The following is an 8,733-nucleotide window of genomic DNA, read 5'->3' as shown; positions in this document are numbered from 1 at the left end:
AGGAGAGGAGAGGAGAGGAGAGGAGAGGAGAGAGAGAACATAGTGGGGGGTATAGGAATAAGAGCTAGTCAGCGATAACCAGAAAGAGAATAGTCAGAATCTGACGATGTAAAGAGAGTGGGTAGCTGGGAAGCGAGGCCAGGAGACTGGTGTGGGGCCTTTGAAATGTATAACAAGTACTTATGAATAGGGATTGAGAAAGAAAGCCCGGAGGCTGGCATGGCTTTGATATGCAGCCACGTATGGCTCAATGGAGCCATATGTCTCTTCTGCCAGAGGTAAGAGAAAAGACAACTTTGGCAGACGGGAACTGGTTTTCAAAGTTCCTGAGGAATGCTGTCTTTTATCTAGTCTCCAGAAAGCCTCCTCTAGTTCAGCTTGAGCTCATTTCTGTCTATTTGGACAGCTGTGAGAACTCATGGTCCAGCCTTTTGTTGATGATAAGGAGTGATGTAGTGTCTCTCTTCTGAAGCTGCTTCTTAGCCGGGGAGGGTTGCCGTGGCAGTCCAGGAAGGCCGGAATTTGAGTCAAAGGCCAGGATGGGGTGGGGGTGGGGGTGGGGGTGGTGGCAGGATCTGGTTTAGCTGAGGGGGAGCCTGAAGAGAGAGACACAGGGAACAATCACATTGGTTTAACAATGAATGGCAAGGGATCCCAGAGTACGGTGACCTATCACAGATCTACGCTGAAGTACTCACTGTAGGGAAAGCAGTTAACATAGTGGTGGGAGTAGACGTACATCTCTGGACCACAGCAAAGCAAACTTGAAAAGTGACCGGCATAATAAAAGCATGAACATTTATTTATCTGTAATAAGACAGATATTTCTTGGATATTTCTTGGTAGGGAATGAGAAGCACTTTTAAGTCTATATTTAGGAAACAACCACAGGAAATTTAAAATTTTGAGCCTGTGACTATGATGATTTTTTTAAAAAAAGGTTTGGTAGCCAGTGTTTTATCAAGGTTGGGTTAATGTATCAGGACTCCACCGAGTGATCTGTGACGTCTTAGCACCGTGTGCCGTCTTTAAGATTCATCTCACACGCCTTCAATCCCTTCCTCAGACCTTCACAACGTGTGTAAGCTTTAACTTTTTCTTCTTTTCTTCCTTCCTACCGTGTGCCGTCTTTAAGATTCATCTCACACGCCTTCAATCCCTTCCTCAGACCTTCACAACGTGTGTAAGCTTTAACTTTTTCTTCTTTTCTTCCTTCCTATTTTTCTTTCTTCATTCCTTTCTTTTTTTTTTCTTTTTTTTTTTGAGACAGGATTTCTCTGTGTAGCCCTGGCTGTCCTGGGACTCCCTCTGTAGACCTAATACCTTTTCTTTTTATCTGGAAAGATCTAATCATTTACCATGAGACACAGGTACTTGCTTACTGAGAAAAGTCACCCAAAAGCCAGTTCTTCTCAAATAAGGGACGGTAACAATCAAATTTTCAGTAAGAGCAACAGAATAGCTTGAGTTTGTTTTTTTTTTTTTTTTTTTTTTTTCCACTGAAGTCTGTTTTGTGAGTTTACCTTTCTCAGCACGAAGCCTGTCAGTGGGGTAAATTGTGTGTGAATTCCCCTTCCCAGCCGGAGACCCGAACTCTAGAAAAGGCAAGGCCTGATTTTAAGTAGGAAATGGTCTTGAGGGAGGAGCTGGCTCGGGTCAGCTTGCTGCTCCCCAACTGATAGAGCTAGGGTTTGGGCATCCATCAAAACACCGAGATCTGAGGAGGATAAATTTCAACAGGAAGGATAAACCAAATGGCCTTTACATCAATTTAGGGATGAGGGAGAGAGTTACCTGCCACCAGGACAGTATGGTAACGTCACTGGCTTTGCTGGTTGCCAGTGCTTGGCAGCCACACAGGGCAGTGTTGAAGTCTTCAGTTGCCACCCATGGAAATGTCACAGCAGCCTTCAGCCACCAGACCCAGAAGGTCAAAGAGAATTTCCTGTGGAGGAGGGACTTAGAAAAATTACCTTGGCGAGGCAGAGAGGGCAGTCAACCCTACAGTTGCCATAGTTTCCGCAGGGCCTTGGCGGCAGGGGAGGCATGGGGACAAGTCTTCGCTACACTCGCAGCAAGCTCTAGGTGTAGGTGTTGCTGCTCTTCTCCGCTTTTTTTTTTTTTTTACCAGAACTGGTACTTTTGTCTGTCAGGGTGAGCGATCAGGCATTAACTTCCCGGTAGGCAGACAGATAGGGAAAAGAGGCGCCGCCAGGTAGGAAAGGTGGCCAGTTTCTTTCTCAGCCTCCTCGGTTGAGCCTCAAGCCTCAAGCTACGAATCCCCGCTGAGGAACTGGCCCAAGTTCAAGGCCTGAGGAGGACAGGTCACACATCCTTTCAGACCAATCAGCCATCCTATCTGTTTTCAAACTGATCAGCCCTGAAGTTGGGGGAGGAAGGCTCTTCTGAGCCTTTAAAACCCCAGGCCTTCAGAGGAGACCGGGTTTCCGCGGCCGGAGTACTCTCTCTGCTTAGCAGAGGGTCTTTTTCTCGGCGTGGCTGCTGCGTGCCTGTTTCTTCACCCTCACAGACTCCTTCTTTCAACTGCCGAGTCTGTCAAAAAAAGAAAAAAATCTATTGCATTTCAGATTTTTTTCTGCCTTTTATTTCTTTAACTGGCAGGAAAACTGAACCCAGTCAAGACCTCCTAAGCCGTATTATTTCTAGACTGTGTCATTTTGGGGGCTGGCCTCCGGATTTCTTCTGAAGACGGTATAATTTTAAAACCTCATCCCTGGATCTCTTTTGAGGACCATCGACTCACCAAGGTAAGGAATCCAGGAGGGGGTACGTGCTGGTCAGTCTGGCTGGCCCACGCACAAAGTGTCCAGGTGCCTTTCGCTGTCTCCGTGTCGCGGTCTCTAACGCCCCTAGGCAACGCTCGCTGGTTTCAGAGACCACGGAAACAGGAACCGGTCGTCTGCATTGGCATTCCTGGCCTCTAGCAAGAACGTTCTCAGAACAGCCGATTTACCGGCCCAGCCTCACTGGTTCCTAGCCCGTGTTCTCAGCGCAACCGCAGAGAGAGAGAAGATAGGCCAGACGCAGTGGTACACTTAATTCTAGACCCCGAGAAACAGATTGGAAGATCGCTGCCAGGTGATAACAGCCTGGTATATAGTGAGCCCAGCCAACCGTTGTGAAGTGATGCTGTGGTTCAGATAGCTGCCCCGCGCCATTGGTTTCTAAGTTTTCGTTTATTTATAAAATATGCCGACTATTTCAGATAACTTATGAGTTCTTTCATCTCTAGCAGCACGTACTGAATAACGTTACCTTCATTGAAGTTTTTAATCTTCTTAACGATCTTCGTTTGTCCATGCTATTTTGTCATAACATTAGAATATTCTTTTTCTGCCTGCTATTGTTATTCCTTTCCCATGAGATTATTTCTAGTTTTCCTTATTTTGGGGCAGGGGGTTGAGTTTCTCTGTGTAGCCCTGAATGTCCTGGAACTCAACTCTGTAGACTAGGCTGGCCACAAACTCAGAGATCTGCCTGCCTCTGCCTCTTGAGTGCCAGGATTAAAGGTGTGCACCACCACAGACCGGGTCATTTTTGCTTTTTTATATATTATTATGAATAAGAAGTTAGAGTCATACAGTCTAAAGATTTTAGCATCTTTATTTCAAGAGAATTTTTTGTTTTATGAAACCATTTGTGTCAACTACTTTAAATGTCAGTGAAATGAATCTATTACATCATCAGGAAGTTTTATATTGAGCAATTTCTGGGAAAATTACAGCTCCCTGTAACTAGAGTCAAATCCAAAAGGAGTTGCGCTATTGGATTGGCCAATCTTTCAGTAAATTGATTACTCAGAGCCAGGGACTACTTTGGGAGGGTTGTGTGTGTGTATTTGTGAGTTTTCATTTCTGTTTGTGTTAAATCACTCCATGTTCTAATAGTCACTCCTCAGGTCTAAAATGGTTTGTTTCATTACTCCCCGTATTTAAGTTTTGGTCTGGAGAATCTTTAAAAATATGATCGCCTTATGGGGTTAGTCTCTCCTCCCACCTTTGCATAAGCGCAGAGATAAAATTAGATTGCAGTGTCTGTGCAACAAGTGCCTTTATCTTCTGTGCCACATCCCTGGCTCGAATACCACAAAAGAAAATAGGATGCTCTCTGGGCTTTGTGAACTATATGATATTATTGTCTCCTCACCTTAAATATCTTCCGACTAAAATAGCTTGTTCACGACACACAAGCAGCAGTTGCCAGGTTGCATTGTGTTCCCCAAAGGAAAACAACCGCACCAGACACAAGCTTAAGTCCATGAGGCTAGCGATTAGTCCTTACTTAGCGCCTCCAACACAGAGGTTGGGTATTTCAAGAGCGGCCACCACAGTGTGAATTCAGGCTCCTTTCCTGAGCATCCCCACCATTTACAGCGAACCAGTATAGGTAGAGCCATCTTCTTATCTTAGGACAGCTGTGGAGTCACATGGGCGTCATCTGTGGAACCAGGACAGGGCACTTAGAGGAAGGGTAATTTTAAAAAGCACCCAAATCTTCAACCCAACAAGATAAAACACACACTCATAGATCCCACCCTCTCCCCAACCAGGGGTTCTCAGCCTGTGGGTCGAGATCCCTTGGGGGTTGCAGATCAGATTTTTACATGACGGTTTATAACAGGAACAAAGTTACAGTTATGAAGTCGCAATGAAATGGTTTTCTGGTTGGGGGTCACCAAAGCAGGAGGAGCATAAAGGGTGAGAACGTCAGGCAGGTTGAGGAGCCCCACCCTAGCAGAGAGTATCGTGGGCTGACATCTAAATCCATCACAGATCACCATGATGAGCACAGAGTAAGGATTTGCTTTTTCGGTAGACATAAGCTAGCCTCTGTCGGGTGATCTTCATAGGATGTTGCATTTAGTGAGTAAAAGGGGTCGCTGTATTTAGTAATGGTTACAAGCTTGAAAATCAACATGGCTTAATTATGTGAGGTTGCGCATCCTACTGTCGGGCTATTACAGTCTGACTCAAGGGTTTTTTTTGTTTTTTGTTTTTTTTTTTTTTGTAAAAAGATACTGGTTAAGACCAAACCAAAGAGAGTTCTCTAGGTAAGGCCCCACCTAAGGATTATAAGGTTTATAAAGGCAAAACCTACAAAGTTATAATTATAAATTAACTCATATCCTGCCTGGTGCAGGCAAGTCCAACAGGTACCTCAGTCATTCAAGTAAACAAGGGTTTCAAACAAAACCAGAACGTAGCAGTTAGCCTGTCTCCTCATGTGACCCATCACCTTGTAGGAACAGCTGAGGCAGTGAGATATTTTGCAATAATCGTCAATTTTTTAAGAATAGCCCAACTACAACAGGAAGTGATCCATCTTGGGCCAGCTGATGGTACATTCAAGGTAAAAGCAACTTCCTTATGGCTTATACAAGCTAAAAACGATTTTGTGTTTACAAGCTGAGCACAGGAAATTTATCCTCTAGACATAAAGGTCACCAACATGCTACCATGAGCCATACTCAACAACTGTCAATTATCAAGACCTTTCCAGCGGGGCCTCCCGAGTCCTGTTCTTACCCCGGCCAGAATGTCCACTTGTTTGATCTTGTACAGGTCTTGTGCGTGCAGTCACAGTGACCGGCAGTTTTGAGAGCCAAGTCCAGAAGACAGTATTTTCCAGCACTCTTCCTCTGGTTTTACTATCTTTCTATCCCACCTTCTTTTGTTCTGTCTGAACGTGGGGGAATGTTACGATACAGACATCTCATTTAAAAATGAATACTCCATAGTCAATTATTTTCTGTACTTTACCAGTTGGGCTCTTGTAATAGCGGCACAAGGAAGCTGCTCTGTTGGGTTTGGGGGTGAAAGCTGCATGAACAACCTACGTTTGTAAGAATAAGTATTAAAACATGGTTTGAGGGCTGGAGAGGTGGCTTAGTGGTTAAAAGAACATTGCCTGCTCTTCCAAAGGTCCTGAGTTCAATTCCCAGCAACCACATAGTGGCTCACAACCATCTGTAATGGGGTCTGGTGCCCCTTCTGGCCTGCAGGCATACATGGAAGGAATGTTGTATACATAATAAATAAATACTAAAAAAAAAAAAACGTGGTTTGATACTTAGCAAAACAATAGTAGTGGGTTCTCCCCAGAGCCTATGACTTCCTCAGCCATGTGTTCTGGAAAAGAATTATAGTACCAGGCCTGAGTTTCTTCTTGTGGAGTGAGCCTTAAAAAAAAAAATCCAATTAGAAAGCTGTTGGTCACCCCTGTAACTCGTGCCTCTGTTGCACAAATAGGCACACATTGCCCAGCTGGTTGCTGTTGCGTCTCACAAAGCAGCTGGGTAAGGCTGCTGGTGACTTTTCTCCCTCAGCAGCCTGCAGAAGGACAGAAGAGCTAGTTCAGCAGGTAGAGCACTTGCTACATAAGTAAAAAGTTTGAATCTCCTATACCCTTCTAAAAGCTGGGTGGTCATGGAGCTCATAAAATATTGTAGGAGGCAGATCAGGGAATCACCAAGTTGGTGAGACAAACTAGTTCAACAGTGAGTTCTGGGTGCAGTGAGGACCCTTCCTGGACCTCAAAGGTGGAGAGTGGTTGAGGAAACATCCACCGTTAACCTCAGGCTTCTCCACACATGGCCTTATAACCCCCCACGTGGGCACTCACACATATGAACACATACACATATACACACATGCATGAAAAACATACAGATATACACGTGGAGCCATTTGTCTTCTGTGTTCAAACTACTCTCAGAAGGCAACATTTGAAGAGAAATTTGGCCATGAAGCTCTATCTCTACTGTGCTCATGAGATTAAGTCAGAACTGGATTCCAGGAATGCTGAGGTCATAAGACCCTGGCAAGGGAAATTGATCAAAAGTTCTTTTTTATTTTAGTTGGAAATATCTCTTTAGGAAATATATAGGTATCTTCTAAAAAGAAAGATAAGGGACAGGGAGATGAAATGGGATGATAATGTGGGCAAACTAGAGAGGGATTATACCATTTATACCTGTGATTTCTACATCTTAGTAGTCATGTAATAAACTTTGGTTTCACAGTGCAGGAATAATCAGAACTTGGAAAAAAGAACTGGTTTGAGAAAAATAGACTCTGTGTCTGGGGATGTATCCGTGGCTCCAGGCCACCACAGATCCCTGCTATAGACTGACCTACGCTCTCCCCAGAGCTGCATGCTGGAGCCTTGTCTCAAGTGTGAGGATATTTGAGGAGTTGTGTTTTAGGAGGTAATTATAGTTCAGTAGAAGGCAGGTTGTGTTTCTCATCCGCTGGGGTTGATGGCCGTGTGGTAAGATGAAGGTGCACACACAGAGAAGACGCCAAATGAAGACGTAAGAGAGCAGCCCTTTGCAAGCCAGAGAGAGCCCTCTCCAGGAACCAGACTGACCGGCATTAGTCCAGGTCACAGCAGTCTACAGTGGGAAACGTCCCTGCTGTGTAAGCTGGTCTCTGTGTGGGACTGTGTTATGACAGCCTAGAGTACTGGACAGCATCTGTGGCTTCAGCCATAGAACCCCGTTGTTGTTACCTGTGAAGATGAGTCTCAAGCTAGGTCGTCTGGTCTGGAACGACAGCAAAGGAAAGCCACCCTCAACTGGTCCAGTTCCCGTTCTTCCCAGACTGCCTACCTGCAGTTGTACCTCCTCGACGGGGCCACCAGCCTGCAAATTAACGACTTTCCTTCTCTTCTTAGATTTTTATTTCACACTTTCACTAAAACAAATCCAATAATTTGCAAACATACCTACAAGAATATTTAAAGTCTCCTACACTGTTAGATTCAAGGAAATATTTGACAATCCATTCCCTTATTTTGAACCAGGATTTGTTTCCTGTATAAAACAGCGATGAGATGATTTTCTTTTTCCTGACCAAGAGTGCAGGATACCAATGAGAGAGTCAAGGGGACGCTAAACGCTCAGTAGCCGGAGCTGCTGTCTGCCTCACCACTGTTCTGATTTAATTGACAAGCGGTGGCTCCTGCACCTCCAGCTTCCATCAAAACGAGCTCAGCACAACCACACAAAGCAAAAGCTGGTGACGGGGAGGGGCTTAGAAGAGGCTCAGACACGTTAGGATTCGCTCTTTCCATTTTTTTTTTCTCTTTGGCTGATTCTTTAATGTGTGAATTTACGGTTCCTGTTCCCCCCGAAGTTTAGGAAACAAGGGAAATAGGATCCGTGGCACACTTTCAAAGACATTCTTTTTATCTGGCTCAGTCTCATCTGTTTATTCGGGTTTTATCACTGGGCAAACTTCTAACAGCATTTCTACGTGGAAGATGCAAATTTCAGATTTCTTTCTTTCTTTTTTTATTAATATGGTTAGTTTAGAACTGGGCTGAAACTTGAATTTCTGTGTATATGTGGATAGAGTGATGGGAAATACCTTTCACTAATAAATATAATTGCTAATAAAATAGAGTTTAAATGAGAAGAATAAAACATTTGAGCAATATTCAGTATTACAGATGATGACAATAACCGCTATATAATTTATGTAATTTAATAAATTTTACTTATAGGATTAGCATAGCGTAGAAAGCTGGTTTTATCCTGTTGTAGCAGAGACTGCCTAAGTCTCTTTCGCAAGAGGCAGTTAAGATAATGCTTCAATAGAAGTAAATAGAGACGTAAATAACGTGTTTGTTAGTTTTCTATTTTCCTGTTAAAATTTGATGCCCATTCCATACATGTTAGTGCTTTTTTTTTTTTTTTTTTTTTTTTTTTTT

General features: G+C 43.9%; 1 protein-coding gene across 3 annotated transcripts in view; it reads left to right on the top strand.

Moving 5' to 3' along the window:
• Nucleotides 1-8,733, top strand: part of Tfpi (tissue factor pathway inhibitor) — a 44,226-nt gene that overhangs the window by 895 nt on the left and 34,598 nt on the right. For all 3 annotated transcript variants that reach the window (XM_013355132.2, XM_013355137.1, XM_013355129.1), the window contains exon 2: nucleotides 2,623-2,768. The gene's annotated coding sequence lies outside the window, so the exon portion shown is untranslated. The remainder of the gene's footprint in view (nucleotides 1-2,622; nucleotides 2,769-8,733) is intronic.

Source organism: Microtus ochrogaster, chromosome 4 (genome assembly GCF_000317375.1).
Source record: "Microtus ochrogaster isolate Prairie Vole_2 chromosome 4, MicOch1.0, whole genome shotgun sequence".
NCBI classification, from domain to species: Eukaryota; Metazoa; Chordata; class Mammalia; order Rodentia; family Cricetidae; genus Microtus; species Microtus ochrogaster.
This window is presented reverse-complemented; position numbering and strand designations above follow the sequence as displayed.